This window comes from Pistacia vera, unplaced genomic scaffold, assembly GCF_008641045.1.
Source record: "Pistacia vera cultivar Batoury unplaced genomic scaffold, PisVer_v2 Contig430, whole genome shotgun sequence".
NCBI lineage: Eukaryota > Viridiplantae > Streptophyta > Magnoliopsida > Sapindales > Anacardiaceae > Pistacia > Pistacia vera.
The window spans coordinates 409,880-418,227 of record NW_022196258.1 but is presented as its reverse complement, the minus strand read 5'-3'; the positions used below and the strand labels follow the sequence as shown (position 1 = coordinate 418,227).

Sequence of the window (8,348 nt, the reverse complement as noted above, 5' to 3'; positions counted from 1 at the left end):
ATTATAGTCTCCAAACTCAAACACATTATATAGCAAAGATTCAATTATAGTCTCAAATCAAACACATAACAAAACCAAAATTCAAAATCGAACTAGAGCTCCAAACAAATAAAATAAATAAATAATACAACGAAGATTCAAATTATAGTCTATAACAGAAAATCACCCTAGTTAATAAATACGGGTATGGCAAAAAAAGAGTACGAGAATTTCACGAGTATGATACGACAAATGTTGAAAAATACATTTGTAAAAATTCAGCAAAAATTTGGATATGAGAATAATTTACGAATAAAATATCTTAGACATACAGTTCGCAAATAATATGGTTGGGCTGATAAAATACGAAAATTCACAGATAATATGGTTGAGCGTATAATTCACAAATAAAACGCGAATTTACTAACTAGGGTTTGATAATGGAGTTCCTTGACGCAGAAAAGAACTAGACCCCATCCTTATCAAAGAAATAATGTATCAAAACTCTACGACATACCACTTAAAAGTATTACCAAACTCTTTTTTATGTACGCTAATGACATCACCATGCTTAGTCTAGATAAGAGAAAAACATCATAAAACAAGAATTGGTTCTTTGTCGATTTGTTGTTTGATTGTGGTGATTAATAGAGATTGATTGAAGGTTTTTGATAGAAGTGTTTGTTAGGACTCTTTGTGGCCGCCCACTACCGCTGGCAACTCACAAGACCTCCCTCAATTACACTGCCCACAACCTGTTCAATAAAACTCCCTAACCAACCACCCATAAACTATTCATGCGACAGTCATGATTGATCACGCAAGGACGGCTGGAGTTGACTTTTGTGGCAACTGGGAGAGGTGTTTGCAACTCAAGGGCAGTTGTCGCTTTTGGGCCAACCGGCTTGATTACGGAGCCGTTGGACCCTGTCGGCACAACCATTAGCTACATCGTCCCATCTACGCCAAAAGCCCTCTATTCCCCACCTCACTGCCCCAGCCAATTGCTGACGCCACTAGGTTTTTGTTCGCATGACCTCACACTTCCTAGCTGGATTCCGGCCGTTCCCGATGCCAAAAAATCCACCTACCCCCACCATCAGCACCACCAGCATCTCCTTAACAAAACCCCCATCTCATCGGACGGTGGTTGCTCACGATCGCCATTCACCACCCACCTTGGTTTTGCGGACAGAAAGAAGAGGAAGGTTGAAGATGTGGGTGTTATTAAAATAAATTTGAAACTAAGATAATTATTTTTCTTATTCTATTAATTTGGGGTTAAAAAATAATTTATTAATTTATTTGTGAAGGTCAAGTACATAATAGCACTTTCTATATTAATTTAGAATCCAAAAATTACTAACGATGCTAGTTTAAAGGTGGAAATCTAAAATTTATGAAACCAGTGATGAAACCCTGTAGATTCGCGAAACCTTGGGTGGGAATATGTCATTTACTTCTTAGCAAATGATGAGATAAGACTTATTTTACAACAATACTCAATATACATTCAATAGTTATACGTTATATTATAACGTACAAAGTTTTAATCAAACATGTGCATTTAATTTATTTAAAACAATACTACTCTTACATGTAACCTTACAGAAATGATTATTATGGAAATATCATATTTATATTTTCACGACCTGGATAATACGCAGCCAAAATAGGCAATACAAGTCTTACTGCAATTCCCACTTGTTATTGCAAATAGCTGGTGGCCACAAGGCTGAGAGGTGTCTTCTTAGCGACGGTAAGAGTCTGACCAGCTGTCTCGTCCATGTTAAAACCTTCCTCCTTCATTCCATCTGGCAATTTCCAGTCGAAGCAATACAAGAGATTTGCAAGTGCAAGCTCTGATGTTATTAATCCCATATGAATTCCAGGACAACTTCTTCGACCAGCTCCAAATGGTAAATACTCAAAATTCTGCCCTTTATAATCAAAAGAGCTATCAATAAATCTTTCCGGGAAGAATTCTTCGGGTTTGCTCCAACAGTTAGGATCTCTTCCAATTGCCCAAACATTGACTTGCATCAGCGTTTTATGATAAATGTCGTAACCATTGACTTTAAAGTGGGACATAGTTTCTCTTGGAAGTAGCAGTGGGGCAGGAGGGTGGAGTCTGAGAGTTTCTTTGATTATCAGTTTCAGGTATTCAAGTTTATTGATATCGGCTTCCGTAACTCTTCCTTTCTTTCCAATATGGTTTCTCACTTCATCTTGTGCTTTTTTCATGGCTCTTGGATTCCTGGCTAGCTCTGCCATTGCCCAGACAACGGTACTCGCACTTGTGTCAACTCCGGCCAAAAATATATCCTGATCAATTTAAAGATTATAGTTAAAAGAAATATGAGGTCAAACCTTCAATAAAATGGTCAATATGTCCAACAAAAATCTTCGGTGGAAGTTGATCAGCGAGGTGGCATTTCTTTTAGCAGTACGGTGAACTTTTGAGCCAAAACAGAGCTAGAAATAAATAAAAACTGAGATGATATGATTCTCGGACATGAAAGGTTCCTACTCTGTATTTTTGGCCTAAGAGGCAGGTTACATGTATAGTTATTGAATAATTCACTCTTAGTTTATTATAAATTTAGATACTTTTGTCAGTTTGAAACTATTAATTTAAAATGAAAATAAACATATCATTTACTTCAAATTAACATACTATAGGAATTAAATAACATAAAAAGAATTTTAAGTAGTTCAGATATTATTACTGAGATCATAAATTCAGTGTGTTCAATATATTTCTTTTAATAGATTATAACGTCTTAAAAGATACTTTTTTTTTACAAATTAGAGTTTTATTTAAACAAAATTATTATTTAGGCAAAATATAAAAAGTTTTGTATTTAAAAATCGATTTTTAAAGTCAAGATAGACCAAAGAAACCATCCAAAAAGGTGCGGTCATTTTTGAAAAGCGTGACTTTTATGCGTCGGATGTGGAAAGTGGATACACAAAATTCAATGACTTGTCTGCGTCGGACGCGTATTAGACTAAAAAATGAAAAAAGGAAAAAAAAACAAAAAGAGAAAGAAAGTTGGTGCACTACGGCACTTGGATAAGGTTAGGCACTTAAAATCATCCCAAACTAATGAGGATGAGATGGGGAAGAAACGGTGCTGTGTTAGCAAACGGATGAAGATTGACATGCAAAACTGCTTACGTACCATGATTACTGCTTTAATACTATCCCTGGTAAGCTGAGCTTGGCGGCCAGATTGAATTTGATCTTCTCAATTTTCAACATCACGTCGATAATGTCTCGTGCTCTTGTTGTTGCTGCCACCCTCAGGTTTAAGATGATCATTGATTATTTGCTGGTAGAAAGTATCCAATCATGGCAACTTCTCAAGCTTTGAATATAACCCGTTAATCTATCAATCATCCAACAATAAGGGAAGCATTTTTGCAGTGAACCCTCCGCCACAGCCATAGCTGAAGAATCAACTCTTGAAACCTATGGTCGTCATCATCAAAATTAGTCTCTTGAAATCTTCCCAAAAGCCATCCTAAATACTATACTTCTGTTAGAGCATACATTCAGGAGAGCTCCACAGGAGAGGCAGTAGATGACGACTGAGAGATGGAACCAAACTGACGCCACTTCTTCTTCCTAATGAACCGAAATGACTGGACGCGCTTCAGGCTGAAAAGCTCCAAGACGCAGACTTTCCTCATTTCCCTCCAATAATCACCATATGGTGCAAACGAGACGTCTGAAAAGTTGTATGAGAGCTTCCACAACCAGTCAACGGCGGTCTGCTGACACAGTCAAGATCATGATCTTTTAAGACATCCCTTGCGGCTTCAGCGGAGGAGATTACAATGAGGGTATACGACGAGTTTGAGGAGCATGACGGGGCATATTTTTGGGAGAGTTTCCACAAAGATTGGTGAGTAATTTTCCAAGTTGGTGTAAATTGCCTAGCAGCGGGAGCCTGGGAGGGCCAGGTGGAAGCGGTTGTTTGTTTTTTGATTTGTTTATGTTTTTGAGGAGAAGAAGTATTGGGATTAGCAGAAGAGGGAGCAATATGGCATGGATACAGTGTCAGAGCCATCTGAGCTTCGAACTACTAGTTATTGAGCTCGTTTTACAACCTTAAATTATTCAGATGCCTCCTCTTTAAACCCGCTACATGGACCACAAATCTATCATCAGATGGCTCCGCCGATCGCATGGTTCTCAAACATCACTTAAGTTTTATTTTCAAAGTTTTACTCGAGTAAGAAGGAGCAACACCGATAACTTCCCATATCTCTTTAGACTTTAATTAATATTTTTTAATATATATATATTATATATATATATATATATATATATATATATAAAAATAAATTAGTACCGATAAATTAATAACCTCGATTAATTAGATAATATTTTTTTGTCAATCCGACTTATGACTAATGTGATAAATAAATAATTCGTTAATTTATAAGATAATACATTAAAAAACACACATAAATAAAACTTGATATATAAATTAATAGTCTGCTACACATCAAAATTATATAGAAAAAATGGTGTTATCATGCAAATCAAAATTACAATGACACTAAGCTCTGATATCCAACTTGGGGGCATAACCAATTTGCAATGGTGTTTGTACTAGCAAAACAAAATCTCATTAAATTAATATGATGAAATGGTGTTATTTTCTCTGTACCAATTGAAGCACAAGGCAAATGAGGCAATTGCCTGAGGCCCATACCTAGCTCACACCTTAACTGAAGGAAGGTGCTCCACAAGAATGGCTTCGCCGCCCTCCCGGCTCCCGATTTAAGTGAAGATGTTTTCCTGGGAGTTATTCAAGTTTTTATCAAAAGAAATAGTTGAAATGGGAAAAGCCACTGGAGCCATTCTAAAAAGGGAGAAATTAGCACTACTCGGTGAAATAGGTTCTTTTAGATCAATTTCGAGCCATCTGCTAGAGGTTGTAACAATCCGAATGATACACTACATCAGGACCCTTCGACGTTGCACAAATGAAAGAATGGCACGATTGAACTGTCACTTAGGAAAGGAAATTGACTTTCATCCAAAAATCCCGAGAAAATGGCACATTCTAGAGTAGTCCCCCTAAAAAATTATTAAATATTTTTTTATAAAAAAATAGTAATTATATTAATTAGAAAGTTATTCATTTCTATTATATTATTTTTAGTTTAATTGATATTTCAAATTAAAATTTTGTTTAACAACTTTTTTTTTTCAATAATTTATTTCACTTTGAATTGAATTCTCTAAATTGATATCATTATTCGTTTCTTTGTATCCGTTTTCATTGAAAAACTAGAACATCAAATGAAAACATCCACCATTGGAAATTTAGAATGTCACACAAAAGCATCATCTTTGAAGAAATTTAAAATATCGGATTGCATTGCAACCATCGTACCATTTATTTTCTCAAGCAAGCTAGTGTGGAATTAAAATAAATAATTAACAGTCATCTGGTTTGTAGAAAACTTTGGATACCTCCCACTTGTTATGGGTAGAAGTAGAACCAGCCAAGCAAATGTGTTGGGCGGATGTTAAGATTAAGAATTTATCAATTACAGTACAAACTTTTTAAATTTTATTAAAGAATTGTGATATAAGTTATAAAATCAATTAAAGGAGACAATGAAATACTTAGTATTAGATATAACTTTATATAAGGATAAAGATGTGTTGTGCCAAAATCAGTACAAACAACAACTAAAGCCTAAAAGGTGTAAGTTGTCATCAACTTAATCCAAGTATTCCACACTGTTTCAACTCTATTAAATTTTGGATAGATGAGGGAGAACTCTCCATGTAGGTAGATAGTTTGCTAAGTAACCATTACATTTGACTTAGCTATATAAAATGAGTAACGTTCTTCACCAAGAGGAGGCTACATACATTCAAGTTTAAACCATTATTTTTCTCATAAACAAAACATTACTCCACTTTGTATGCCTCATAGGCGATATCAGAAAAACAGTCAGAGAATAATAAAATAAAAATAGACGTAGGACTTGCTCATAGCATTGAACCACTCTAAAAAAAATTCTTGCTAACTTTTTAATTACGTTTCTTCAAATACATATCATCACTTCACCACAAACACTCACCATAATTACCTCACGTGTAAACTCATAACACTTTGTACGTGCATATTTTTTTAGTGTCAAAGTCACACATCAACGGATGTAATTGAACAAAAATAATTTTTTATTCAAAAATATATAATTAAAATAAAAATTATGAAAATAAAAATAAAAATTGAAACTAAATAAAATATTAAATTATCCATTTTAACAAAAAAATAATAAGTTTTTGTTTTTATCTATTTTTCTTGATTTCTTTTTAGTTTTAGATTTCATAATTTTATTTTTACAATTTCCCTTGAAAAAAATGATTTTGCTCTTTTTTTAGTTTTTCAAAATTTCTGTTTTAAGAACTAAATTCACTTAAAAAAAAAAAAAAAGGAAAAATTAAGGGCATTTAAGTGATTTTAACATTTTACGTTCATGTTAATGTCAAATAATCATTATAATCTCTAATTGAACAAATTGTAAACAAGTTAACGTTAACGTTAATGTCACACGTTTCCGTTATACTAAATAATCATTAACGTAATAGTCATTATTAATTATGTCAACGTTAATGCAATAATCAAATAATCACATATTAAAATGAAGATTTGGTTACCTACCTCCCAAACGTGTCATATCATACGTCTCCTCCAATTAAAAAGATTCCTAAATTCCTTTTCACTCTTCTCTTGATTTTATTGTCTGGACAAGTTATCCTTAGTTGACTTCCTATAAATAATTTCATAAATATTTTCAAGCAAAATAAAAAATGAAAATGAAGTGCATGAGGGTGAATATAAGAAAATGAAAATTTTATTAAAGATACGACATATTGAGAACCACTATAATTTATAATATCTTAGGATTAAACAGTTCAATAGGAGAATCTAGTATATACAAATAAGAATATTTCAATATTTTTTAGTATTAATTTGAAATAATATTATGAAAACAATTTAATTTTTAGAACATTTCACTCAAAGAATTGCTTTAAAATATAAACCAAACAAATTGGATCATAAGTGAATAATATAATGAGTTTGAAGTGTTAAGTGTATGGGCCAAACTAATCGCCTTGGGCCTACCGGCCAAAGCATGAGACACCTATTACTTGGCCCAGGGACATGACCCAATTATGGTTGGGCCTATCGTGAGTCGTGTCACAAGCCTAATACATCTTCTAAGCTGGGCCATCCAAGTTGGGCCTTATGTAAGCCACCAAGGAACGACCCATTGGCCCATGTTAACTACTAGGGCCCAAAGTCTCACTCAGATTCTAGTAGTCTACTTCATATTCTATCTTTCCCTAATTCACTTAAGATCCTGAATCTCATATGAATTAGGACTCTTGCTACTCTAAAGGTAAGCGAAACAAAGCTTTACTATTCACTAATCCTATACCATTATGGACTCAAAGTCTTACTAAGATGAAGATCCTACAATTATTATACAAACAGAGAACACACCTCTATTAGGCATTCATGATCACTACCAACTACTAGTTCCCAAGTTCTTATGCCGAGAACTTTGCACCTTCGCTGTAGTTCGTCTCTGACTAAACTTTTGGTAACCTTTCTTCCTTAATCTACTAAATAAGCGTCATTCAACCAAGACTTGAGCGTCGAGGAGTGCCTATGGCAAAACACACCCGGTGTTGTGTGAACTTCACACTTGTTTCTTTGTGTGTGTAGGTATAATGGATTGTTAATGGCCAACCTCAGGATTCATCCTCTCCGGAACCGGGGATTTTTAGCATCTATAGTTTGGTGCCCACTGTGGGGCCTCTGGCAATCATCGTCCTCCAACACTCGCTCCACAAGGAATCGCATCATGACTTAAACTATGGACAATGCCACTCCCAACCTAGTGGCTAAGCTAGAAGCCCTTATTGCCCTCATGCAACAACACTCGGACAAAGTCACAGCGTTAGAAGCCGAGAACGCCACAATCTGGGCTGAAAACGTCACCATCCAGGTCGAAAACCAAACTCTCAAAGAAAAGGTTAGTCAATTCTACAATCTCGATCTCGATCTCCCACCTAATCAAGTGCCACCCAACTGCTTACGTGCTATAGTCACCTCGATGTAACCACTCATGACCTCGGACCAGATTACTAGCCTCAGATTCAGTCACCCCAATCCACTGTCCTTAGTGGATAGCTCGACTCCTACCACAAACACATCCGACCCTAATCTGTCAACACGACCGCTCTCGGTTGCCATCCCCAAAGATTTGACGCGGGCACTCAGATAACTACAAACACCTACCTAGGCAAATCTCATACTTGGCCC

General features: G+C 35.2%; 1 pseudogene; it reads right to left on the bottom strand.

The window, feature by feature from the left end:
- Positions 1-1,544: 1,544 nt before the first annotated feature.
- On the bottom strand, positions 1,545-4,036 carry LOC116143445 (annotated as a pseudogene).
- Between the last annotated feature and the right edge of the window lie 4,312 nt (positions 4,037-8,348).